Genomic DNA, 26,630 nt, shown 5'->3' with positions numbered 1-26,630 from the left:
TGTGCTTGGGCAAACCTAGACCTCTTCTCTACTATCGGATTGGAGATTGTCTTCACAAGAGTTGATCAATGAGGATAGATATCATGAGCTAGGTAGTATCCTTTGTTGTAGTGGTGGTTGTTGAGCTCAAAGTTCACCTCTGGGCAATTGTCTTCTGCAAGCCTTCCAAATGCCGGAGAGCGTTGTAGCACGTTGATGTCATTGTGATACCCAACCATACCTAAAAAGGAGTGTCAAATCCAGAGGTCTTGTGCAGCCACAACTTCCAAGTATGAAGTGCAAGCTTTCACATGCCTCTTATATTGTCCTTGCCAGGCAAACAGACAGTTCTTCCACTCCCAGTGCATACAATCTATGGTACCAAGCATTCCCGAAAAGCCTCTCTCTACACTGATCCCTAACAACTGGCTTGTATCTATGGCATTTGGCTCTCTCAAGTACTCCGGGCCAAACACTGTTGCCACAGCCTTGCAGAACTTGTACAATGATGCAAGGCATGTGGACCCACTCATGCGGAGATACTCATCAACAATATCACCATGAATTCCGTATGCAAGCATCCGAACCATCGCAGTGCATTCTGATAAAAGAAGAGAAGCCAACCATTCCAAGGGCCTGCTCTTTGCATCTAAAGTAATCATCATGCGCCACCATTCCTCCTGAATATGGTTGAACACATGTCGCCATCCGGAAGCGGTGCTGGAAATGCTTAGGACTGAAGAGTGGGGATGTGCACTGAAAGTAGTCGGTGAAGAATAGGCAATGTCTGCTCTCTCTATTTTGATTCAACGCCAGAGCATGGCTCGGAATGGATCCCCTGAATCTCGGCCACTGCCTAGCAATGTGCCCATTGACGATCAAAGTAGCAACCACAAATTCTACACCATCCAACGATGAATCGTCCGAATCACAAATGAAGTTGTTGAAAAAGAATTCATCCCCACTAGCCATTGTACCTTGAAGGCAAAGCCCCCAACACCTTTTAGGTGTGGTGTAGTAGTGGTCGATGAAAATCCACGCGCCCTCACTATACAGGCAGTAGGCCTATCGAAGAGGAGGCGAGTGCGGCCGGCGGCCATGGAGCCGAGGCCGGTGGAAGTGGAGGGGAGGTCAGTGCTGGCGACCATGGCTTCCGTGGCACCAACGGCGATGAGAAGAGGCCACCAACGTGCCAAGAATGTGCCTCGGATGCGACATTGAGATGAGGGAGTGGGTGGATATGAGAGGAGGCCTGGGAGCGGCGACCAAAGTGGACGGAGGCGGTGAGGGAAAATGGTGTTGGGTATGGAGGGGGAGGGAGAATGGCATACGTGCCACTGACGGGCGGGCCAGGAAGAGGACAAGGATAGGTGTCGCACGTGTCCGCGCCTGCTCAAACCCTGGCCAAATTTTGGTCGGAAATGATAAAGATGTCGGGGAAACTGATCCACGAACACCTATGGGACCGGCGGACCGAGCCCCTTTCGGTTCGGCGGGGGGCGGAGATCGCACGAAGAGCGGATCGAGGCGAAGCACACGAGCAGTTTTCCCAGCTTCGGAGCTCTCTGGAGAGATGACACTCCTACTGCTGCATGTTTTAGTGTATTGAGTTCTTGCTCGGGAGCACTGAGTGCTACAGTGCACTCTAGCTGCTAACGAGACCGAGCGTGAGTGTTTTTCTGGCTTCGAACTGAGCCGAACCTCCCCTACGTTGCGCATGGGCCTCCTTTTATACGCTCAAGGGGTCACCGACAGGTGGCAACGTAGGCAAGGGTAAAAATGGAAAAGGAGTTGCGGTTGGTACAACTACCTGTACAGTGTATCCTACCTAACCCTGACGGCAGGGGACGAAGGCATTAAATGCCCGTCTGTGTCGCCCAAACAGTGCAGAAAAGGACCGTCAGGGACGCCACAGTTCGCCACGATGGTAATCTTGTCAGCGTCGCTTGCCACCGCACACCGTTGGCTGCACAGCCTCTCGCCACGCGCGCCTGGAAAGTCCCCAGGGCGACACGTTGGTGGATGTGCTGGAGCGCAGGTACAGGGTGGTAGCTTGTTGCGGCAAGCGCCTTGCCGCGGTCGTTGTCTTGTCGCGCCCGGAAGCTTGTCGCTCACCGGGCCTTGCCGGGACGCGTGGCGCATCGCGGCAAGTTCCTTGAGGTGCCTTGGTTGGCCTTCCCGGCAAGCTCCCCTTGCCGGGGTCTTGTCTCTTGGCTTGAATACTTTGTTCTTGAATGGTTCCAAAGGAACCATGGAGGACCTTGGCGGTCGCTCGGCAAGCCTTGCCGCGGGGTGCTGCAACTGCCCGTGCACAAGTTAGGGATATTAGGGTACCCCTACTCTAGTACACCGACAGGAGCCCCCGGGCCTGGGCCACACACGGTGCCGAGCGCTGTTGGGCCAGGCCCAAAACAGGGCACGGGCACGCGCGGCCTGGGTTACGCCGTATCTTACTCCGTATCCACCGCGCCCTCCCCCAACGGCACGCGTCGAATGCGGCGTCGTGGGAGAGATCGTGGGTGGTTTCTTTATTCAGAAAGGCGGAATGTCCGCCCCTCCCTCTTTATAAGCAGGGGAAACAGGGGAGGTTCGTCCACCTCGCCGGTTGTTACTCCATTCTCGGAAATCTCCGCTGCTCCCCCCTTCTTCCCAAAGTCGAAAGAGAGCAACGCTCCGCCCCCCATCGCCACCAGCGCCACCGACGCCGCCGATCTCCCCCGCCACCTCCGCCATGGCTCCGAAAGCCGACAAGGGGAAGGGCGTGAAGTCAGCCGAGGCGCAGCGGCTCGCGGCGCTGCGAAAGGAGCGGGCCATCTCCCCCCCCTCAGCTCGACGCGAAGGAGCTGAGGGAGTACTACTACCTCTTCTGGTCGACGAAGACGCGAGCGCATCCGCGCACGAGGGTACTCTCAGCCGCCGCTTCGAGACTGGCTCCGAACGGGTACCCATTCTTCGCGCTGTTCTTCTACTGCGGGCTCTGCCCGCCCTTCTTTGAATTCTTCTGTGATATCATGAACACCTACGGGTTCCGCCTTCTTGACTTCACCCCCAACGCCGTTCTGACCATGGCAGTTTTCGCACATCTCTGCGAAAACTTTGTCGGAGTCCACCCAAACGTAGCTCTTTTCCGCCACTTCTTTATGCCCCGAGTCGAGAGAGGGGAGCCCCTTGCCGGCGGAATCGCTTGGATCTCGAGAGTCGGCAAGAAGGAAGCCTATCTGGAGGGAGAGCTCCGCAGCAAGTGAGAGGAGTGGAGAGCAGATTGGTGCTGGATCGTCGAGGAGAACCCGCAGTCATTCACCGCCCGGCGCCAAACCCCAATAGTACGTGGCAACGATTGGAGCAACGTGGCCCTGGAAGATGACAGGCTGAAGATTGCCGTTACCCGGATCTTACGCCTCAGGCTTGCCGGGCTCACCGTAGGCGCCGTTGGCGCAGATTTCCTTCGCCGTCGCATCGCCCCCCTTCAGGAGAGGAGGAGACCCGCTTGGGAGTTCCAGAACTCGGCGGATATCATGAGGCTGCGCCCAGGCCTCAATTTCAACTTCACTATCTTGGAACTGGATGCGATGCTCCTGGAGTTGTTCAAGCGCGATCCTCAACATTCATTCATGCTGCCGAGGAGTGTCGTCCCGCTGTGCAACAATTCCTCGCTCGACCGCATCCGTGCAATGATGCCGCTGTGCGATTCGCATGGAATCGTTCCAACTTGGCAAGAGCCTGCAGACGACGTCGTGCAGGAGTTCTTCGACAGCTTGGTAGAAGTGCCGGTCCGCCCCGATGAACAGAAGAGCCTCACCCGAGACACCACCGATGCGGAGATGCAGCGCATCGCCACTAGGCTGGAAGAGGCGGCGGCAGCAGCTGCCGCGGGCGAGTTCGGGTTCACCGTGGAGGAGGCAGAGGCAGCAGAGGCGGCAAGCCTTGCCGAGCGAGAGGAGCTTGTCGGCGAGGAAGAACTTGTCGGGCCTGAATCCGAGTCGAGCGAGCCCGCTGAGGGCGCGAATGACCCGTTGCAGATCGGCTCTTCCTCCTCCCCACCTTCAGCCAGCTCGCCGCAAGCGGAGCCCCCAGCTCCAGCAAGAAGGCGTCTCCGCAAGGCCGGGGACGTAGCGGGGCGGCAGACGGGTTAACAGTCGCCGCACCGCGCGACGTGCTCGACCGCGGCAAGCACTGTTACCGCGGGAGCACCTCACGCTGCTGCGGCAACTGGAGCGGGGTCTTCCCGGTCCACCGCTACTGCTCCTGCCAAGCGGACAAGGGAACCTACTCCTCCGCCTCGTCGCACCGGAGGCGAGCCGGACTTCGATCTTTCCGCGCTCAGCTCCGACGAGGAAGAAGAAGAGTAAGTTTATTTGATGTACTTGTAGTTCTCTAATTCTTGCTGCTTAGTCTTGTCTCTGATTTGCTTTACTCCGAACACATTCCTTTTCAGGACTCTGGCCTAGAGAGCGGCGAAGAGAGCCAAGATCACGGTGATTGTCATCGAGGATGAACCCACCGCGGCAACAGGGAACACGCCTGAGACCACTTTGCCGGACCCGGCAATTCTTCCCTAAAGCAGCCCCCAGCGCAGCCCCCAGCGTAAGTACATAGTTTACTTCCTGCTGTCAGGCGCGCATGGTGGCTCTTTCTTTGCTGATATCTGATTGTTGGTTTGTGTAGGAGCAGAGCAGCCTCACCAGGAGGGCCCGGAAGCCGCTCCCGAAATGCCATCTACTTCGACTACGCCGCCAAGGGAGGATGCCCCGGCAAGGAAGCGTTCTCCGGCAAGGGATAGCACCAGCGACCCCCAGGTGGCGGAGACCATGGCTGTGGATCCTAGTGCAGGTAACCCTCTTGCTTGAAAACTTCCCTTGGGTTCTTCTTCTTCTGATTTTCTGCTTGAATATTCGCTTGACTTTTCTCCCCTCTTCGGTCGTCAGATCCATCTGCCGCGGATCCAATGGAAACCGAGGCCGCCGGCGAGGAGAACACGCGCGGCAACAACGACGACACGGCTGCCATCGAAGAAGAGGCCGGCACTGATGATGCTGCCGGTGAAGAGGCCGCTAAAGCTGCCGCCACAGAAGCTGGCGAGGAGTCCGGCGATCGTACTGACGGCCCCGAGGCCGCAGGAGCGCCAGGCGCTACGCCGACCGCCGATCCCTCCGCTGCTGCTGCAGCGCCAGGCTCCGAGGAGCCCCAGCCCGACGCCTACTTGAAGGCCGGCGATGGCATGTTCATCAAGCTCCCCTGGGCGTCGAGCTCCAGGGCGCCGGTTGAAGGGGAAATTTTGGATGGAGAAGTGCTTGCCTCCGCTGGGCTGACGCTAGTCGACGCGCCAAGTAGCAGCAGCGACGAGCCTGAGGAGGAGCGGTTGCTGCGGAAGCTTCTGTCGCTCTACCGCGCCCGACAAGCCAAGCTGGCATCCCGAGAGGCGCTTGTCGCGAAGGCGGGAGTGGGCATCGAGAAGCGCGCGGAGGAGCTCCGGGGTCTCAGGCAGGAAGCTCTCCGATCCTTAGCAGAGGAGCGGGAGCAACTCGCCGAGGAGCGAAAAGCCTTCCTCCTCGGGAAGGCTGAGGTTGAAGAGCAGCAGCGGCTCGCTGCCGAGAAGCTGTTTGCGCAGGAAGGTGAATTAGCGTAGTGCAAGGTCAACCTTGACAGCCACGAGGAGGAGCTTGTCGCGCGCGAGCAAGCAATTGGCGGGGCTCTCAAGGAAGCAAAGGACGCTGCCGCAGGGTGAGAAGGACGCCGCTGCTCATGGTGAGCTGCAGGGTCGTCTCGCCGAGAGGAGCCGAGAGCTTAGCGCCGCCAAGGACTCCAACGCGGATCTCGAGTTGAAGCTGGCCACCTTGACCAAGACGCTGGACGGCGCCAGGGAGCAGGAGGTGGCCTTGAAGGAGAAGATCAAGGCCGACGAGGTGCTGCTGGCGAATGCTGCTGCCGCCCACGACGCTTTCCGGGAGAGTGTGGAGCACTGGACCGAGGGTCTCGTGGATCTTGCCGCAGCCATCGATGGAGAGCTGGCGCAGCTAGGGATAGAGGATCTCGGGTACTCCTCCGACGAGCACCTCCAACCCAGTGCCAAGCTCAGCCTGTTCTTCAAAGGCGTGGCGACGGCCCTCCAGCGACTCCGGGAGAAGATCCCAAAGCAGATGGCCGACGAGTCGCGCAGGATCTGCGCGGGGGCTCTTCAGAAGGTGCTGGTGAAGGTGGCCTTCCGCAACCCAGGCCTCAACCTCACCAACGTCCTCAGGTCCCTGCCGCCGGATGCTGATCTGGAAGCGCTCAAGGCCCTTGTCGCACCCATTGTGGACAAGGTGAGCGAGATCAAGAGGGTTGAGGGCGATCGCGTAGATTAGGCCGCCCTTCTTTTCTTTTTCTTTGTCGCTGCTGGTCATGTCATGAGAACATTCTGTTAGAGCTGCGACAAGTTATCTTGTAATATAACTCTGTTTTGGGTAGAGATTGCTATGTTATTTCCTTTACTTGATCCCTTCCTTTGTATGTTTTTGCCCTACGCTTTTAGGGAACTTGTCGGTGCAGATACCTTGAACCGCGAGCGCTGAGTGCGGGACGTCAGCAGCCTGCTGGCGGTGCCGCTACCGACGAGAAACCTTGTTGCAACTAGTCGCAGCTCTCTTAAATTGTTGAGCGGACTTGAAACAAAGTAAGGGCGCAACTAGCTACGAGTTTGTTCCTCCGCGCACAGGTTTTCCATACAAAGTACGGTCGTTCGAGGAGAATAACTTAAAAAATTTAAAACTGATTGCTCAAACTTTAGCAACTTAGCTTTTCTGTCGTTTGCTTTCCGGTAAGACGAAACTCCCTTGAACGACGCCTGGTCCACACCGTTATCTTCTCCTTTCCCCCCGGCAAACTTGTGGGCGAGGGATCCTTCCTTTCTTTTGAGAAAAAGAAAGAAGAGAAAATAAAGATATGGAGCCTTATGGCTCGTTATTGCTTACCGGGGGTAGGTGCTGCACAAAGTGTCAGATAATGCACGCAAAAAAGGTAGAAAGCATGAAATTGACAAGATGTGCGGAGCACATGAGCTTTACTTATGCACGGGGTCTGCGCGCGGCTTCGTACAAAGGATTATATGCAACATCGGCAAGACTTGTACAAAAGGTGGTTGCCGGAACAGGTTCCGGCAACCGCGCCCTACGGGTAAAACTTACGAAGATGCTCAATGTTCCAGGAGTTGCTCACCGGAATGCCATCTTCGGTCTCAAGGAGGACAGCGCCAGGCCTAGTGACTCGTTTCACCCGATAAGGGCCTTCCCACTTCGGCGTCAACTTGTTGAAATTCTTGGCGGACTGAACGCGCCGAAGAACAAGGTTGCCTTCCTCGAAACTTCTGGCATTAACTTTGCGGCTATGGTAGCGGCGCAAAGCTTGCTGGTATCGAGCAGCTCGTACAACAGCCTGAAGATGGTCCTCCTCAAGGAGCAGCGCGTCATCTTGTCGCAGCTGCTCTTACTCAAGCTCATCATAAGCGAGTACTCGAGGTGACTCGTATACGAGTTCCGTGGGGAGAACTGCCTCTGCTCCATAGACTAGAGCGAAAGGTGTCTGGCCAGTGGCTCGATTTGGCGTCGTTCTGATTGACCAAAGAACCACCGGCAGCTCCTCGATCCAGTTCCTTCCGCACTTGTGCAGCCTGTCGAAAGTCCTGGTCTTGAGCCCGCGCAGCACTTCAGCATTCGCCCTCTCCGCTTGACCGTTGCTTCTCGGATGAGCAACAGAAGCGAAGCAGACCTTGGCGCCAAGATCTTGGATGTACTGCATGAAGGTGCGGCTCGTGAATTGCGTGCCGTTGTCGGTGATGATCCTGTTAGGGATCCCGAAATGGCAAACAATTGACCTGAAGAACTTGACTGCTGACTGTGTTGTCACCTTCCTCACTGGTTCCACTTCCGGCCACTTTGTGAACTTGTCGATTGCAACGTACAAGTACTCAAAGCCCCCGACAGCTCGGGGAAAAGGGCCGAGGATGTCGAGCCCCCAGACCGAAAATGGCCAGGATAAAGGATCGTCTGGAGAGCTTGAGCTGGCTGGTGTATCTGCTTGGAATGGAACTGGCACGCTTCACACTTGGTTACTTGTGCAGTTGCATCCTGGAGGGCTGTCGGCCAAAAGAAACCTTGCCGGAACGCTTTGCCGGCAAGTGCTCTTGCGCCAATGTGGTGACCACATATGCCTCCATGTATCTCTGCCAACAGCTTTTGTCCGTCTTCCCGGTGAATACACTTCAATTTCACGCCGTTGAGTCTTCTTCTGTACAGTGTGTTGTCGACAAACTGGTACTTACTTGACTGCCGGGCTACTCTTTCCGCTTCTTCTTGCTCTTCGGGAAGTTCCCCTGTCTGAAGGAAATGGACAATCTGCTGTGCCCATGCTGGAGCTTGCGGCTCAACAACAAGGACTAAAGGCACATCTGCTGCTGTGGGAACATCCGCTTCTACGGCGAGAACCTGCGGTTCAGCCGGAGCTTGACGTTCGCCGGCAAGCTTGCCGGAGCAAAACTTGTCGGGAGCGTCTACTTCAGCGGAACAAACCCTAGGGCTTGTCGGAGCAGACGGCTCCTCAGCATCCTTGGTGTTGATTTTGGGGACCTTTTTGGCGGTGGCTTCGGGAAGCTCTGCCGGAAAGTAGTCACCAGAAATCAACTTCCTCTTCTTGTTCTGTCTAGTTGATGGCGTTATGGACGGTTGAGTCAGCTTGAGCACAAAGATTCCTGGTTCCACAGGTAACTTAAGTGCGGCGCACTTCGACAGGCCATCAGCAATGTCGTTCTGAGCTCTTGAAACATGTTCCATCTGTAGGCCGTCGAAGTGCTCTTCTAGCTTTCTCACTTCATCAACGTAAACTTCCATCAATGGACTCTGATAATTCTTGTTCACTTGGCGGAGGTGGCGGGGGAGATCGGCGGTGTTGGTGGTGCCGGTGGCAATGGAGGGCGGAGCGCTGCTCTCTTTCGACTCGGGGAAGAAGGGGGGAGCAGCGGAGATTTCCGGGAATGGAGTAGCAACCGGCGAGATGGGCGAACTGCCCCTGTTTCCCCTGCTTATAAAGAGGGAGGGGGCGGACGTTTCGCCCTTCCGAATAAAGAAACCACCCACGATCTCTCCCACGACGCCGCATTCGACGCGTGCCGTTGGGGGAGGGCGCGGTGGATGCGGAGTAAGGTACGGCGTAACCCAGGCCGCGTGTGCCCGTGCCCTGCTTTGGGCCTGGCCCAACAGCGCTTGACACCGTGTGTGGCCCAGGCCCGGGGGCTCCTGTCGATGTACTAGAGTAGGGGTACCCTAGTATCCCGAACTTGTGCACGGGCAGTTGCAGCACCCCGCGGCAAGGCTTGCCGGGCGACCGCCAAGACCCTCCATGGTTCCTTTGGAGCCATTCAAGAACAAAGTATTTAAGCCAAGGAGACAAGGCCCCGGCAAGAGGAGCTAGCCGGGAAGGCCAACCAAGGCACCTCAAGGAACTTGCCGCGACGCGCCACGCGTCCCGGCAAGGCCCGGTGAGCGACAAGCTTCCGGGCGCGACAAGACAACGACCGCGGCGAGGCGCTTGCCGCGAAAAGCTATCACCTTGTACCTACGCTCCAGCACATCCACCAACGTGTCGCCCTGGGGCCTTTCCAGGCACGCGTGGCGAGAGGCTGTGCAGCCAACGGTGTGCGGTGGCAAGCGACACTGACAAGATTACCATCGTGGCGAACGGTGGCGTCCCTGACGGTCCCTTTCTGCACTGTTCGAGCGATGTAGACGGACATTTAATGCCCTTGTCCCCTGCCGTCAGGGTTAGGTAGGATACACTGTACAGGTAGTTGTACCGACCGCAACTCCTTTTCCATTTTTACCCTTGTCTACGTTGCCACCTGTCGGTGACCCCTTTAGCATATAAAAGGAGGCCCACGTGCAATGTAGAGAGGGGGGGCTCAGTTTGAAGCCAGCAAAACACTCACGCTCGGTCTCGTTAGCAGCTAGAGTGCACTGTAGCACTCATCACTCCCGAGCAAGAACTCAATACACTAAAACATGCAGCAGTAGGAGTGTTATCTCTCCGGAGAGCTCCGAAGCTGGGTAAACTGCTCGTGTGCTTCGCCTCGATCCGCTCTTCGTGCGATCTCCGCCCCTCGCCGAACCGAAAGGGGCTCGGTCCGCCGGTCCCATAGGTGTTCGTGGATCAGTTTCTCGACAAGGAGAAGATGATGGTGTGGACCAAGCGTCGCTCGAGGAAATTTTGCCTTACCAGGAAACAAACGACAGAAAAGCTAAGTTGCCAAAGTTTGAGCAATCAGTTTTAAATTTTTAAGTTATCTTCCTCGAACGACCGTGCTTTGTATGGAAAACATGTGCGCGGAGGAACCAACTCGTAGCTAGTTGCGCCCTTACTTTGTTTCGAGTCCGCTCAACAACTTAAGTGAGCTGCGACTAGTTGCGACAAGATTTCTTGTCGGTAGCGGCACCGCCAGCAGGCTGCTGACATCCCGCACTCAGCGCTCGCGGTTCAAGGTGCCTGCGCCGACAAGTTCCCTAAAAGCGTAGGGTAAAAACATACAAAGGAAGGAAGCAAGTAGAGGAAATAACATAGCAATCTCTACCCAAAATAGAGTTATATTACAAGATAGCTTGTCGCAAGCTCTAATAGATTGTTCCCATGACATGGCCAGCAGCGTCAAGAAAAAGAAAAGATGGGCGGCCTAATCTACGCGATCGCCCTCAACCCTCTTGATCTCGCTCACCTTGTCCACAATGGGTGCGACAAGGGCCTTGAGCGCCTCCAGATTAGCATCCAGCGGCAAGGACCTGAGGACGTTGGTGAGGTTGAGGCCTGGGTTGCGGAAGGCCACCTTCACCAGCACCTTCTGAAGAACCCCCGCGCAGATCCTGCGCGACTCGTCGGCCAGCTGCTTTGGGATCTTCTCCCGGAGTCGCTGGAGGACCGTCGCCACGCCTTTGAAGAACAGGCTGAGCTTGGCGCTGGGTTGGAGGTGCTCATCGGAGGAGTAGGTTTCCTTGTCCGCTTGGCAGGAGCAGCAGCGGTAGACCGGGAAGACCCCGCTCCAGTTGCCGCAGCAGCATGAGGTGCTCCCGCGGCAACAGCGCTTGCCACGGTCGAGCGCGTCGCGCGGTGCGGCGGCTGTTGACCCGTCTGCCGCCCCGCTACTTCCCCGGCCTTGCGGAGACGCCTTCTCGCTGGAGCTGGGGGCTCCGCTTGCGGCGAACTGGCTGAAGGTGGGGAGGAGGAGGAGTCGATCCTCAACGGGTCGCTCGCGCCCTCGGCGGGCTCGCTCGACTCAGATTCAGACCCGACAAGCTCTTCCTCGCCGACAAGCTCCTCTCGCTCGGCAAGGCTTGCCGCCTCTGCTGCCTCTGCCTCCTCCACGGTGAATCCAAACTCGCCCGCGGCAACTGCTGCCGCCGCCTCTTCTAGCCTAGTGGCGATGCGCTGCATCTCCGCATCGGTGGTGTCGCGGGTGAGGCTCTTCTGTTCATCGGGGCGGACCGGCACTTCTACCAAGCTGTCGAAGAATTCCTGCACGACGTCGTCTGCAGGCTCTTGCCAAGTTAGAACAATTCCGTGTGAATCGCACAGCGGCATCATTGCACCGATGCGGTCGAGCGAAGAATTGTTGCACAGCGGAACGACGCTCCTCGGCAGCATGAACGGATGTTGAGGATCGCGCTTGAACAGTTCCAGAAGCATCGCGTCGAGCTCCAAGACAGTGAAGTTGAAGTTGAGGCCTGGGCGCAGCCTTATGATATCCGCCGAGTTCTGAAACTCCTAGGCGGGTCTCCTCCTCTCTTGAAGGGGGGCGATGCGGCGGCGAAGGAAATCTGCGCCAACGGCGCCTACGGTAAGCCCGGCAAGCCTAAGGCGTAAGATCTGAGTAACGGCAATCTTCAGCCTGTCATCCTCCGGGGCCACGTTGCTCCAATCGTTGCCGCGTACTATTGGGGTTTGGCGCCGGGCGGTGAATGGCTTCAGGTTCTCTTCGACGATCCAGCACCAATCTGCTCTCCATTCCTCCCACTTGCTGCGGAGCTCTCCCTTCAGATAGGCTTCCTTCTTGCCGACTCTCGAGATCCAAGCGATCCCGCCGGCAAGAGGCTCTCCTCTCTCGACCCGGGGCATAAAGAAGTGGCGAAAGAGGGCTACATTGGGATGGACTCCGACAAAGTTTTCACAGAGATGTGCGAAAACTGCCATGGTCAGAACGGCGCTGGGGGTGAAGTCAAGGAGGCGGAACCCGTAGGTGTTTATGATGTCATAGAAAAATTCAGAGAAGGGCGGGCAGAGCCCGCAGTAGAAGAACAGCGCGAAGAAGGGGTACCCGTTCGGAGCCAGTCTCGAAGCGGCAGCTGAGAGTACCCTCGTGCGCGGATGCGCCCGCGTCTCCGTCGACCAGAAGAGGTAGTAGTACTCCCTCAGCTCCTTCGCGTCAAGCTGAGGGGGGAAGATTGCCCGCTCCTTTCGCAGCGCCGCGAGCCGCTGTGCCTCGGCTGACTTCACGCCCTTCCACTTGTCGGCTTTCAGAGCCATGGCGGAGGTGGCGGGGGAGATCGGCGGTGTCGGTGGCGCTGGTGGCGATGGGGGGCGGAGCGCTGCTCTCTTTCGACTTTGGGAAGAAGGGGGGAGCAGCGGGGATTTCCGAGAATGGAGTAACAACCGGCGAGGTGGACGAACCGCCCCTGTTTCCCCTGCTTATAAAGAGGGAGGGGGCGAACATTCCGCCTTTCTGAATAAAGAAACCACCCACGATCTCTCCCACGACGCCGCATTCGACGCGTGCCGTTGGGGAAGGGCGCGGTGGATACGGAGTAAGATACGGCATAACCCAGGCCGCGCGTGCCCGTGCCCTGTTTTGGGCCTGGCCCAACAGCGCTCGGCACCGTGTGTGGCCCAGGCCCGGGGGCTCCTGTCAGTGTACTAGAGTAGGGGTACCCTAGTATCCCTAACTTGTGCACGGGCAGTTGCAGCACCCCGCGGCAAGGCTTTCCGGGCGACCGCCAAGGTCCTCCATGGTTCCTTTGGAACCATTCAAGAACAAAGTATTCAAGCCAAGAGACAAGACCCCGGCAAGAGGAGCTTGCCGGGAAGGCCAACCAAGACGTCTCAAGGAACTTGCCGCGACGCGCCACGCGTCCCGGCAAGGCCCGGTGAGCGACAAGCTTCCGGGTGCGACTAGACAACGACCGCGGCAAGGCGCTTGCCGTGACAAGCTACCACCCTGTACCCGCGCTCCAGCACATCCACCAACGTGTCGCCCTGGGGCCTTCCTAGGGGCGCGTGGCGAGAGTCTGTGCAGCCAGCGGTGCGAGGTGGCAAGCGACGCTGACAAGATTGCCATCGCGGCGAACGGTGGCGTCCCTGACGGTCCCTTTCTGCACTGTTTGGGCGATGCAGATGGGCATTTAATGCCCTTGTCCCCTGTCGTCAGGGTTAGGTAGGATACACTGTACAGGTAGTTGTACCGACCGCAACACCTTTTTCCATTTTTATCCTTGTCTACGTTGCCACCTGTCGGTGACCCCTTTAGCATATAAAAGGAGGCCCACGTGCAACGTAGAGAGGGGGTCGGCTCAGTTCGAAGCCAGAAAAACACTCGCGCTCGGTCTCGTTAGCAGCGAGAGTGCACCGTAGCACTCATCGCTCCCGAGCAAGAGCTGAATACAATCAGACATGCAGCAGTAGGAGTGTTATCTCTCCGGAGAGCTCCGAAGCTGGGTAAACTGCTCGTGTGCTTCGCCTCGATCCGCTCTTCGTACGACCTCCGCCCCCCGCCGAACCGAAAGGGGCTCGGTCCGCCGGTCCCATAGGTGTTCGTGGATCAGCTTCCCCGACGTCGCAAGCGGACGAAAAATGGACGCTTGTCAGTTTGGGTCACCGCGTTGGACCGTGATTTATGTTTGTTTCCACCCAAACGGGCATGGACGGACCAAATGTGATCGCGCGTTGGAGTTGGCCTAATTTTAGGAAGTGGTTATTTTCCATTTCATCGCTCCTCCCACTCTACGAAAAAATTAAAAAGATGCTTTATTAGAAATTATAAACTAAGAACTAAAATAAAAGTATGGAAGGCTGGCCTCTCCTATGTATATTTACTCCTTCATTCGGGGACCTCTTGTTAGACTAGTGGTTATTGGGTGTTGTTAGTGACTTTAGTCGCACCTCGTTACGAGGTAGGCTATGATAACCTTATAAGTGATAGTGCCACACTCTCTTTCGACTAGTCTTTTGGGTTGTGGTGAGCTCTCCGCTTATAGTGGTGTGTCTGATGCGCACCGAACATCCAAATGACCCAGGGGTTAGTACCACCTTAAAAGAGAGAGTGCCACACTCACTTCAGGCTAGTCTTATGGGATGTGATGGACCATCCCCTTATAGTAGTTTGTCCAATGCGCATCAGAAATGCCGGAACGTGGGACATAGGTTAGGAGTTGGGCCTGGGACGCTAACACTCATATGTTTTGTTCACACTATTTTTTTTTCATAACAAAGTTGGCTTTAGTTTTTTTCCTCACAACTCAAGTTGGACCTAGGAAAAAAAGGCTTCTCGTAGATGAGATCATTGTCGCCTAGGCTGCTCGTGGACAAGATCACCGTCACCAGCTCCTACCATCAAAACCCGCCACCCACTACCCCGACGCTGCCCAAACCCACCTTCAAACCATGCTACTCCTTCCCTCACCTCGGTGTCGCCACATGCCGCCTCTCACCCGACACTACCCAAAGCAGCTCACGTCTCCCTAACCCTAGTCCATGCTGCTAAACACCACCTTCACCAGCATCAGGGTTTCAAGCACACTTGGTTAGGAGACAAAATTGGCTTGCCAACATTTGGCAAGTTCTAAATTGACGAAAATCAACAAGTTTTGTGAGGCCGGCAAAGGAAGTTCACAACCAACCAATCGGTAGCCAATTTTCCAATATATCGTTGTTCTTCTTTTTGGAATTTCATTAGCTATGATCCAATTTATCCCAATGCAAACATGAGATATACATCACATAACTAAGAGCACGATAACAATCAGAGTGGTAAGTAGAGCGAAAAGCAATCAACAATGTACTTACTTGTTTCCTTGAGAACTAAGCCCTTCGAGTTCAAATCACCAGTTGCATATGGCACTTGGCTCATCCGCTAAGCGTTCTTCCATAACTTTGACACCGTCTAGAGCTAAGGTGTTCAGGTTTATCTCGTTGCCTGCAAAGTTGCACAAACAAGTCTAAATAACGCAACCCCGATGAGTATAATTATATTACTACTCATGTTCCACTCGAAGTTACAAGTTCAGAAAGCAGCCCAAGTTTACATGCCAATCATTATGCATCACGTACAACTTAGGTTGCATCTAAAATTGTAAGAATCAACAAAGTTTCAAGGGTTTCTTATACATACTACTACCATCTAGAACATGACGTTTAACTCAAATTGGTTAATATAAAGCATGCAAACATATTAACAAAAAGTATGGAGCAAGAATAGAAATCAAATCAAACATACATTATGCAAGATTCTTCTCTTGACATTGGGTTTACACTTAAGAAATCATACAAATCTTCAATCAACAACGGGTCAAATTTATGCACCAAGCATACTCAGAAGCAGGAGGAGGATATCAAGATTTCATATGTGTACCCATAACACACACTCTAACAAATACATATTTTCATTTTGTATTGCTGAATTGTCTCATGTTATAGGGTGTCTTCACTTTCTTTCAAGTATATAGAATTGTTATCAGGAGGAAATTGCACATTTAAGAGATATATGTGAACTTTTTTCTTGGTTGGCCAAAGTTATTTTAGTGTACTTTTGCGTGTTGAATATGAAAAAAACCATGTGAAATGATATCATCTACATGTGCTAGAGAAGCATGACAATTGAAAAGATAAATATATGAATGATTAAGCGCTTTCAGGTGAAGAGTTAATCTACCACAACTTTGTTAGTAAGAAGGATGAGTATTGTGCTCAAGAGTTCCTGAACTTGTTAAATCTCAATGGGCTACCTTTACATGTGCTTAGATTGAAGATAATCTACCATGTTATACCATTGGGCGATCAAGTTGATGGACCGTGTGATGAAACACGATTTATTGTCTGGGTTTTCAGAGGAACACATCTACACATAAATTGTGCTGGGACAACACATCGGTAGGGGGGTGTCCTTCCTTGGATACTTCTCCGACCTGCAACGATGACATGTTCTTGTTCAAATTCAAGATGAAGCAGCTTCTGATTGTCTCAAGTATCTACTTGACACGGTGTTCTATCATGGTCGGCTATATGTTGCATTGTCTCGAGCCACCACGAAGAGAAACATAATGATTATCATCATCAAGGAGAAGGATAAGAGCAAGGACTAGACCAAGAAATGAAAAAAAGCTCGTAATAACGACATGAAGAACATAGTCTACAAGTTAGTCCTTCACAATTGAAATGGAAGGATCAAACTTGAGCAACTTTCACGACTGTCATTGCATAAAACATCCTATTGTTTGGTGCAAGCATCCATGCATAACACAAAAGATGACCCGACTTATTTGTAGTCCTATGAACATTTTGAATAACAAATGAAGAAAAATCAGAAGCAAACTCCCCAATTTTTAAGAATATAGGAGACACAATTGACCAAGAACTGTGGCGAGAATTCCAGAGGCTGACCACCCCAAGACAGTTCGTATTTATACTACCTTGGTGAAGTCCCACAAACTTGCCAAACATAAACGCTGTCCTGGAGAGCTACTGCTTCTACGATGAGAGGATCCTATATAGGGTTAAACCAAGTACAAAGATAGTTCGCGAACAAGCAACCCCTCCACCTCTCCTTGCGCTCATCAGCTACTATGACTCCATCAGTATTAATCTTCACCCAACAAGAATCGGGCGGCCGCCAACACTGTTTCGGAGCAATGTCACTTCAGCGTCACTCGTGGATCGAAGGCCTCCTGGTTATGAGTCCAACGATTCCTAGAAGATGAGATAGCTCACATAATAATAAGGAAAAAGTATGTTTTTGGTCCCTCAAGTTCCTCAAAAGTATAGACTTGGTCCCTCAAGATTTTTTTAGACATTTGGTCCTTCAAGTCTCAAAACCGGATAGGTTTGGTCCATTTTGAGCACGTTGACCGAGTTTGACCAATGAACAGTAAATCTGAAAAAATAGCAAACAAATTTTAAAAACCCAAAATTTTGTGACAACCAAGATGCTTGGGTGCGCTAGGTGCGTGTAAATTTTTGTGGTCAAATAACATCCGAGGAGCTCCCGCAAAAAATCGGTTTCTTTTGTGAGCCAAAATTTGTATTTTTTTCACGAGCTCCTTGAATGTCGAAACACCACATGAATTTTCATGCACCTAGCAAAGCATCTTGGTTACCCCAAAATTTCATATTTTCTTGAATTTTTTTTGAATTATTGTTCATCAGTCAAACCCGGTCAAGGTGGTCAAATCTGGTCAACATAGGCAAAATCTAGTTTTCGACCAAACTTATCCGGTTTTGAGCCTTGAAGGACCAAATGTTTACCAAAAAATGTCCTCTGTCTTCCTTTGAAAAAATTTAGTCACAAGAAGAATCCTTGGCCCAAGTAACAAGATGTGGCCTTGGCAACTTCAATTGTAATGAAGGTTTTTTTATTGAAAGATCCAGCTGACGACGGTGTTCATTTCATAAGCAGAGAGAGAGAGGGGGGGAGAAACAGGTGTTGATCAAGAGATCGATGGAAGAAAAACAAATGTTACATGCCAGCCTAGGTTGGTCCTATGCTGGCAAAAACGCTCCTATGTGTGATTTCTCACGACACGTCCCCGAACGGGTGCTCCATGCATTTCGCTCCAGCGATCCTCCATTGCTCCATGTACTGCCGGTAGGCTTCAGTGATGCTTCACTCGCTTGCAATCTTTTCCCTGAAGGTGCATGCATTGCGCTCAAGCCATATCTGCCTGGAGAGCAAAGCGAGCATCAATTTAGTCCCTTTCTTGGTGCCTGTGGTCGCGTGGTCGATGATCATCTGGACGCGCTCGCCCGTTGTCTTCCCTGTGCTCCAGCTGCTGCTTGCCAGGGCGCTGCATCCACACTTGGTGGCCACCTTGTTCCACACTTAGATGGCGAGAGGGCACTCCCAGAAGAGGTGTGAAGAGGTCCCGAGGTTCCCCATGCACAACTGACAGAAGTAGTTGTTGCCCCAACCTCTGCGCTGCAGCCGGTCAATACACCATAGCCTCTCCAGGCGCAGCAGCCAGATGAACATTTTGGTCTTGTCGGGTGCCCAACCTTCTTGATTGATCCTCTGAAGTTGATTGTTGTCGTTGAGATGTCGTCGAACTACACGTTGTAGGCAGAATGCGCAGAGTACTGACCAGAGCTGCTCAAAGTCCATCTGATCACATCCTCCCTCCCATCTTCCATCATGATCCCAACGCTTTGAATCTCCCTTGCCAATTGGAGTACAAGATGCATGATGTTGTCGTGGTTGTGTGGCGAAGATCGAGGATCCGCCGGTCTTCGTGCAGCGCTTTCTGAACCGATCTGTTCTTCCTAATGGATTGAGCGAAAACCTCCGGATAGGCCAGGCAAAGAAGGTTTTGATCAAGTCCGGTTTTGATCCAGTCCAGAATCGCTATCGTGTTCACATGACACTATTGCAAGTATCAAGTGTCTAGAGGACAGTGCAAGGTCATCTGGCGGCTGGTTTGTAGGCCAGAACGTCTTGGTGGACTCGGTATCCTTGACTTCCGCATGTATGCTCGGGCCCTGCGACTTCGTTGGCTTTGCTATGGGTGGAAGGAGCCGCAACGGGCGTGGGTAAGATAAGGAAACCCTTGTGGCTCCACTGACAGAGCCCTCTTCTATGCCGTAACGACCATCACCGTGGGGGATGGTCGGAAGGCCCGGTTTTGGCATTCTCCATGGCTCGATGGAAAGAAGCCCAAAGATCTCGCACCTCTGGTCTTCGAGATCTTTGCCAACAAGAACAAATCTGTGTGAAGAAGGCCTTGCTTGAAAACAATTGGATCCGGTGGATCAACCTTTTGGGAGGCCTCTTGGTGGAGCACATCGAGCAATTTTGTGGCCTCTGGGAGAAGATTTAAGAGGTGCACTTACATGACAACGTTGCTGACGACATCAGATGGAACATTGCCGCCAACGTGCTCTACTCCGCGGCCTCGGCTTACAAGGCCCAGTTCGAGGGCTCTATCATCTCACCCATGCCCAAGATGGTGTGGAATAGTTGGGCACCGCCTAAGTGCAAATTCTTTGCCTGGCTTGTCATCAAGGATAGGGTCTGGACCGCCGATCGACTACAGCGGAGAGGTTGGCCAAACTGCAACTTATGCCAGCTTTGCAAGAGGGAGCTGGAGACTGCTATGCATCTCCTCTTCAAATGTAGGTTCTCCACTCATTATTTGGAATGCGGTCAAAGCTTGGGTGGACGCGCCGGAGTTGGATGTAGCGACATAGGCCGGAATACCCTCCGTCAGTGAGTGGTGGACTTCGGTGGTTCTCACTCATGGTCATAGGCGGAAAGCGGTGTCTTCTCTTATCATGCTTGTTTCTTGGGAGGTCTGGAAAGAGAGAAACTCAAGAGTTTTTCAACAAACATGTAGGCTGCCAACTGTGGTGGTCGGAGGCATTAAGGCAGAGGCGAAGAACTGGATCATCGCTGGGGCTAGGCACTTGGGTTCTTTGATGCCGCGAGAGTAGGCTTAACTTTTTATTTGTGGAGGAGTAATGACCCTCATATGACCTCTGTTACTCCCCTCCTTTTTCATGAGATGAGGCAAAGCTTTTGCCTCCGTTTCAAAAAAAAAATCTCCATTGGGAGGCAAATATTACACCTGCTCAGCCCTTTCATGGGTCGATGCTTCAGTGTAGCCACACCAGAAAACCCACACTTTCGGCCCAACATTTAGCTTTCAAAGTCGGCTCCATAACTGTTCCTCAGACTTTGAATTACTTGTAATCGTCCCTTGCCCTCGAGCGAGTGCAGTACGCCAATTTATCCTTTCTATTTTTTTCTTCACCTTTTCCTGTCTAAGTTTTCTCTCCTATTTTCTATCGCCAGTTTTTCTGGTTTTTTTTTTTGCAATTGTTAGTTCTCTAATCACTATTTGCATCATACTAGTTGGTTTTCAGGTTCTCATGGGGTAATTTTGAAATGGTACCGGTTTCAGTTTCTCGCGCAGATACCCGTATGGTATCGCGGTGGACTACATGAGATCAAGATGCACATTCAAATAGAAGACTGACAAATTAACCCCGTAAGCATCTGCTCTCAGCTCCAAAGTCAGAATTTCAGGCACTGTGGGGGAAGGGGTCAATCATGGGACGGCTAGCTGGGCGGAGGAATGGGAAGGAGGATCTCCGAGACTACTCCATGCAGCCGGACTGCCATACCGATACCATACCACTACTAGTTCTCTACAAAATTAACACATGTACGGAACAGAAAAGAGCATTCGGTAAAAGAATATAGTCCAGTATGTATGTGTACCCTGTGATTCTCGTGTAGAAATTCCAAGCCCGAGATATGAACTGGTGCGGTGCTGCTCCACGGACGTCGTGGGAGCCAGATGTGAGGAAAGTAGCTAGCCATGGCGAAGCCTTTCCCTTGCGCTGGAGCCCCGTTCCTGCCCCGAGACCATCGTGTACGTGGGTCTGATGTTTTAACAAGGTTCGCAGAGTGACCTGGCACCGTGTGGAGCGACTTGTGCGCGGAACGTTGACAGGATGAGCTCATTTTGGCGACATCGTAACTCCATCGAGCTCGTTTGGTGTCATGGTATTGGACTGGGCATCACCACGTGGAAATGAGCTTTTATAAAAAGATAAACAAACTATTAGTAATTTCTAAAACTGATCACTCACCCGTACAACTGCGCGTGCTATTTTTTTTTTATTTTGTGGCAAACTGCTAGATAAATCAGTTCAAAACAAAGATAGATATCAATGAAAATTCTTACATCCATTAGTTGGCGAATTTGTAAGAAACGAAATAATTGAAACGATGTTAGGGCATCTCCAACACCGACCCGCAAACCGTCCATATACGTCCAGGCCCCGGGCGTTTGGTCTTTTCGGTTCGGTCTTTTCGGTCTTCCAATAATTCGGTCTTCCAGAATTGAAGACCAAAATAATTTCGGTCTTTTCGGTTCTTCACTATTCGGTCTTCGGTCCCGACCAAATAGACCAAATTAATTTGGTACAACTCATATTCATGTTACTTCCAGTACCAATACATGTTTATATTTGAGAGCAGAAAGTACCAATACATGTTTATATGCAACAGCAAGTAACAAAGTACCAGTACATGTTTACATTCAAGAGCAAGTAACAAGATTCATATGACACAAAGTAAGAAGATTCATGATTCAGCTTCAATTGGCTTGCCATCTTGAGCAGCTTCTAGATTGGCACCTTCGACAACTGTTTGTTCGGCAACTTCATCGTCAATAATACTACTATGTAAGACGGATTCGTCTCCTGCTTCTTCAGCTGCTGCTTCTACATCTACCTCTACACTCATAAATGCATCTTCATTCTCATTCAGTTCCTCATCATGTTCAGAAAACATCTATAAAAAAGAGAACATTGGAAACAAGCACAAAACAAGCAAGGGCATAAATATACACCATGTATATATCTAGTTTCAGGAAACAAGCACAAATGCATTACTGTGTATGCAGTATCAAGTATTGAAGCTGCTGACATTTGACACAAAACAAGCACAAATACAGTGTTCTATTTGTTGTCCCCAAGTGCTAACATTTGACACAAAAAGCAAGGGCATGTACTGCCTACAAAACACATTCTGCAGGAGCGCTCACAGGATTACAAAGAGGTGGGGTAGCTCACCTTCAGCTGCGATGTGGAGAACCGAAAGTGGGCAGGTCGTCGGGAGGTGGAGCACCGACGGCGGACGAACCGTGTGGAAGAGGACGGGTAGTGGTGAGTAGTGACGAACTGCAGTGGTTGTACTGGTCGTCAGGAGGTGGAGCATCTGCGGCGGACGGCCGCGTCGTAGGCGGTGGAGCGACCGATGGGAGATTGGGGTTGGTGGCGGCGCAGGGCGACAGTCTTCACGGTCAGGGGCTCAGGGCCGCCGCTAGCGGCGCCCGTCTTCACCTGCCAAGGCCGCCACTCAGGCGCCGGTCTTCACCGGCCAGGGCCGCCGCTCGGGCACCGGTCTTCGTACAGGGGCGTGCGGCGCGCATCGAGGCAAGCAGCAGGCGGCGGCTAGGGTTAGTAGTGGGAGAACGAGAGATTGGCTGCGAGTGGTTTCTGTGAATCGGGATGTGAAGATGCAAGGCCGTGTACTCTACTCTGTAGTTGGGTCTAGTGCGTGACCATTGGGCTGGCCGGACGGGCCTTAGCATGGGCTTTTATTATTCGGTCTATACGGGCTATTCGGTCCTAAACGTAGCATGATCGATCAGACCGATACTAGTTCGGTCTTCTATTATCCCCTCGGTGGCGGCCTAGGGTTTTCCAGTCCTCCGACGATCTGCGCCGTGAGTATCGTTTCTTCCGGCGAAAGCCGATCTCTCTCCCTTCTCCCCTACGCTACACCCTTCCCTCTCGCTTGGGCTGAACCAAGGGGCGACTGGTTCGCCTACCCGGCCTTGGTGGGGAGCAAGGTGTTGCTAGGGTTACAGAAGAGTCTTCGTTGGTTGTTCTGCTAGTTCGCTGGGAGGCATGGCTAGTCAGGTGGATGAAGAAGCGCCCAAGGGTCCGGGAGTTGATAGTACCATCGATCTACTAGATCGCCTAACCCTGCAGGAGGATGAACTTGATGATTTGGTTTGGGAAGATGAGATTGATACAGAGGAAGTCAGACCAAAGTGGCTTGCGATTGGACGCCTTCTGACGACCAAATCGTTTAGTCAGAGCGCTCTCATTGGTGACATGCGTGCGGCATGGAATCCAGCAAATGAAGTAATTTGGAGGAGGATAAATCCTAACCTCTACTCTATCCAATTCAACTGCTTGGGTGATTGGAACAAGGCCATGCATCAGGGCCCCTGGGATTTCAAAGGTCATGCTTTAATTCTTGTTGAGTATGATGGTTTCTCCAAGCCAGAAAAGGTAAAACTTGATCGGTTGGAAACCTGCGCGCAAATTCACAAACTGCCAGATGGAGTTCTGAAAAACAAAAGCTTTCTGGAAAACCTGGCGAGTCGCATTGGCGAAGTACAAGCGGTCTAGGTTACGCTCCCTAATGGTTTTGTTGGCGAGTTATAAGAGTAAGAGTAAGGCTGGATGTAAGCAAACAATTAACAAGAGTAGTCAGCTTTACCAAGGCGGGTGTAGCTGAACCTTACAGTGTGAAGTTTGAGAAACTACCAACCTTTTGTTATGAGTGCGGTATGATGGGACACTGGTATGAAGAGTGTGGATCAGGAGAGCATGATGCCACAAAATTTGAGTGGGTTCCGTTCATTCTTGCTTCTAGAAGAGGGGCTAGAGGAGGTAGACCTGGTGCTGCTAATCGTGGTGAGGTGCCTGAAATGTCAGGTGGTCGAGGCCGAGGCCATGGGAGGAGGGAAAATAATTTCAGTGGCCGTGGACAAAACCCAAGGGACACAGAACATGAGAACGTGGTGAATTAATCTGAGGCCCCTGTTTTGGGCGAAGGTATACTATCAAATTATGATCACAATAGAAGCTGGAGGTTTAATGCCCAAATGGACCAAGCGGCCATTATAGGGACGTCATCGTTGATGACTGACCAACAGCATGAAGATTCCCTTGGGTTGTGGAAGAGGGATGCTCATGACTCGACATCGAGGGGCCTGACGAATGATCCTCTGGATCAGAGTACGGAACTAATTCCAGTGGGTAATACAGTTGTGATTGCTCAGCATTTTGAGGGAAGTGAAGAAGAGCCCTTGGTTGATGGGGGCACGCCGCAAAAAAGTCTGAACAGGAAGAAGCTAAAAGGAACAGATGGAGAGGCAGTTACAAAAAAAAATCTGATAATACATCGGCGACCTCCGAGCAGGGGGATCGCCGGAAGCAATGAAAACCTTAGCATGGAACTGTCGTGGAATGCTTTCGTCTACGGCAGTTCGAGAGCTCTTGGAGCTCCAGGGCGTGTGAAAGCGGATGTAATTTTTTTATCAGAATCACATTTAAATAAGGATAAGGCAGTAGGATTGAGGGTTAAGCTAGGTTTCGATTTCTTTCACTTGGTGGGCAGTGATGGCCGTTCTGGTGGACTTGTGCTCTTTTATAATTCAGTTAATGAAGTGGTCTTGAATTACTCTTCCGACAATTTTATTGACGGCATAGTGATGGATGGTGACAATCCATCATGGCGGCTAACTGGGTTCTATGGGGAACCAATTTGGGAAAGGAAGCACCTCTCGTGGACATGCTTGTGTGATCTTCATAATAACAATGCGGGGCCTTGGTTAGTGCTTGGTGATTTTAATGAAATAATCACTACAAGTGAGAAAGAAGGAGGTAATATTCGGCCTCAACACTACATGCAGGAGTTCAGAGATTGTATTGATGATTGTGGCTTGCAAGAGGTCATGGTGATAGGAGACTTGTTCACTTGGAGTCGGGGGCCTATTAGAGAGAGGCTCGATAGGGCCTTATGCAATGAGTTATGGGCAAGAAAATTTCCGTATGCAGGCTTGGTACATGAGCATCATATAAATTCAGATCACAGGCCGATTCTCCTTGACACTGAATATTATAAACCAATGATGGGTCTACAGCAGAAGCGCAACCGTATGTTTGAAGCGCACTGGCTAAACGAAGAGACAGTAAATGAGATCATTAGTTCGGCGTGGGAACGGGCCAAATTGGCAGGGTTAGGTCCCCCGCTTTCTGTCCGAACTAACGCAGTTCTCACTGACCTGCTTGAATGGGATCGAGAGACACTCAAGAGCCCGAAGAAGAGAATAAACAAGCTTAAGAAGGAAATAGAGAAACTAAGGTGTGGTCCTAATACTTTTGAAGCGCGGCAAAAGATGAAAGAGCTTCAGGTTCTTATTGAGAACATGTTGGATCAGGAGGAGATGATATGGCTCCAGTGTGGGCGCGCTAACTGGCTACTTCATGGCGACCGGAACACAACTTTCTTTCACAGAGCAGCAGCAGCGCTGAAGAAAAGGAACTGCATTAAAAAACTACTAGACGATACAGGAGTGTGGAAAGAAAATGATGATGATATAAAGACCATTATATCCGGATACTTCACTGAGCTATTCACTTCGCAGGTTCAAAATCGGGACCATAATGTGTTGTTTTTAGTGAAACAAAGAGTAACAGATCCTATGAATGATGCTCTTATGGCACCTTACACGGTTGAGGAGGTTAGTAAGGCTCTATTCTCCATTGGTGATTTTAAAGCACTAGGGCCGGATGGTTTACATGCAGTCTTTTACAAAAGTTTATGGCCAATGCTTGGGGACGATGTAGTCATGGAGGTGTTAAATGCAGTCAACTCTCATGAGGTGCCACGTGGTTGGAATGACACTATCATTGTAATGATTCCTAAGGTAAATATACCTGAGAAAGTCTCACAGTTTAGACCTATAAGCTTATGCAAGGTGGTCTACAAAACTATCTCTAAGATGATTGCTGCTAGGCTAAAAAATGTACTTCCAGAAATTATAAGTCCTACACAAAGTGCCTTTGTCCCAGGGAGGCTTATTACCGATAATGTTCTGATTGCATATGAAAGTCTCCATGCTATTAAACAGAGAAGAGCGGGCAAGGAGGGCTGGTGTGCGGTAAAACTAGATATGCACAAAGCCTATGACCATGTTGAGTGGGTGTTCTTGGAAGCAATCTTGCTAAAACTGGGTTTCAAACCTGATTGGGTCAGAATGATAATGGCATGTGTGTCTTCGGTGGAGTACAAAGTGAGATATAGTTCAGTTGAATCGGAAACGATCAAACCTTCTCGTGGACTTTGCCAGGGAGATCCCTTGTCACCATATTTATTCCTGCTATCTACAGAGGGACTTACAGCCTTGTTAAATCATGCAGAGCAGTCAGGAGAGTTAGTGGGAGTTAAGGTTTGTCGTGATGCACCGTCGGTCACCAACCTCTTATTTGCTGATGATTCGTTAATTCTCATGAAAGCTAATGTACAAAATGCCACTTGTTTGAAATCACTACTAGAGTTATACTGTGGTGCCTTAGGTCAGCTAGTAAGTGTGGATAAATCAAGCATTTTCTTCAGTCCTAGCACAGATGTTAACATGAAGGCTCAGGTTTGTGGCACACTTAATATAATGACAGAGGCCATCAATGATAAGTACTTGGGTTTGCCTGCTACCCTGGGTTTGGATAAAAGGGACAGCTTCCAATATTTGATTAATCATTTAATCTTGAGACTTACTGGATGGAAAGAAAAGTGCATTTCTTCTGGAGGTAAGGAAGTGCTTATTAAGTCTGTTGCACAAGCCATACCATCTTATGCGATGTCGGTCTTCAAAATTCCTAAAAATTTTTGCAAAGGAATCACAGATGCGATATCACGTTTTTGGTGGGGTGATGATGCGTCACACAAGAGAATGCACTGGTTTGCTTGGTGGAAGATGTGCATACCGAAGAGCAGAGGAGGTATGGGTTTTCGAGACATTCATTGCTTCAATCTGGCTCTATTGGCAAAACAAGCATGGAGGCTTATTGAT

The 26,630-nt window shown here is 51.7% G+C and overlaps 2 long non-coding RNA genes across 2 annotated transcripts; both read right to left on the bottom strand.

Moving 5' to 3' along the window:
- Positions 1–2: 2 nt before the first annotated feature.
- Positions 3–20,713, bottom strand: LOC123065468 (uncharacterized). The gene is made up of 3 exons (XR_006431046.1): positions 20,471–20,713; positions 15,049–15,178; positions 3–220 (listed from the first exon to the last, which is right to left on the bottom strand). It is a non-coding gene; the product is annotated as an uncharacterized lncRNA (long non-coding RNA).
- A 448-nt stretch (positions 20,714–21,161) lies between these two features.
- Positions 21,162–22,309, bottom strand: LOC123065467 (uncharacterized). Its single transcript, XR_006431045.1, has 2 exons — positions 21,832–22,309; positions 21,162–21,550 (listed from the first exon to the last, which is right to left on the bottom strand). It is a non-coding gene; the product is annotated as an uncharacterized lncRNA (long non-coding RNA).
- Positions 22,310–26,630: the final 4,321 nt, after the last annotated feature.

Source organism: Triticum aestivum, chromosome 3B (assembly GCF_018294505.1).
Source record: "Triticum aestivum cultivar Chinese Spring chromosome 3B, IWGSC CS RefSeq v2.1, whole genome shotgun sequence".
NCBI lineage: Eukaryota > Viridiplantae > Streptophyta > Magnoliopsida > Poales > Poaceae > Triticum > Triticum aestivum.
The sequence above is the reverse complement of the archived record's forward strand: the minus strand, read 5'-3'. Positions and strand labels throughout refer to the sequence as shown.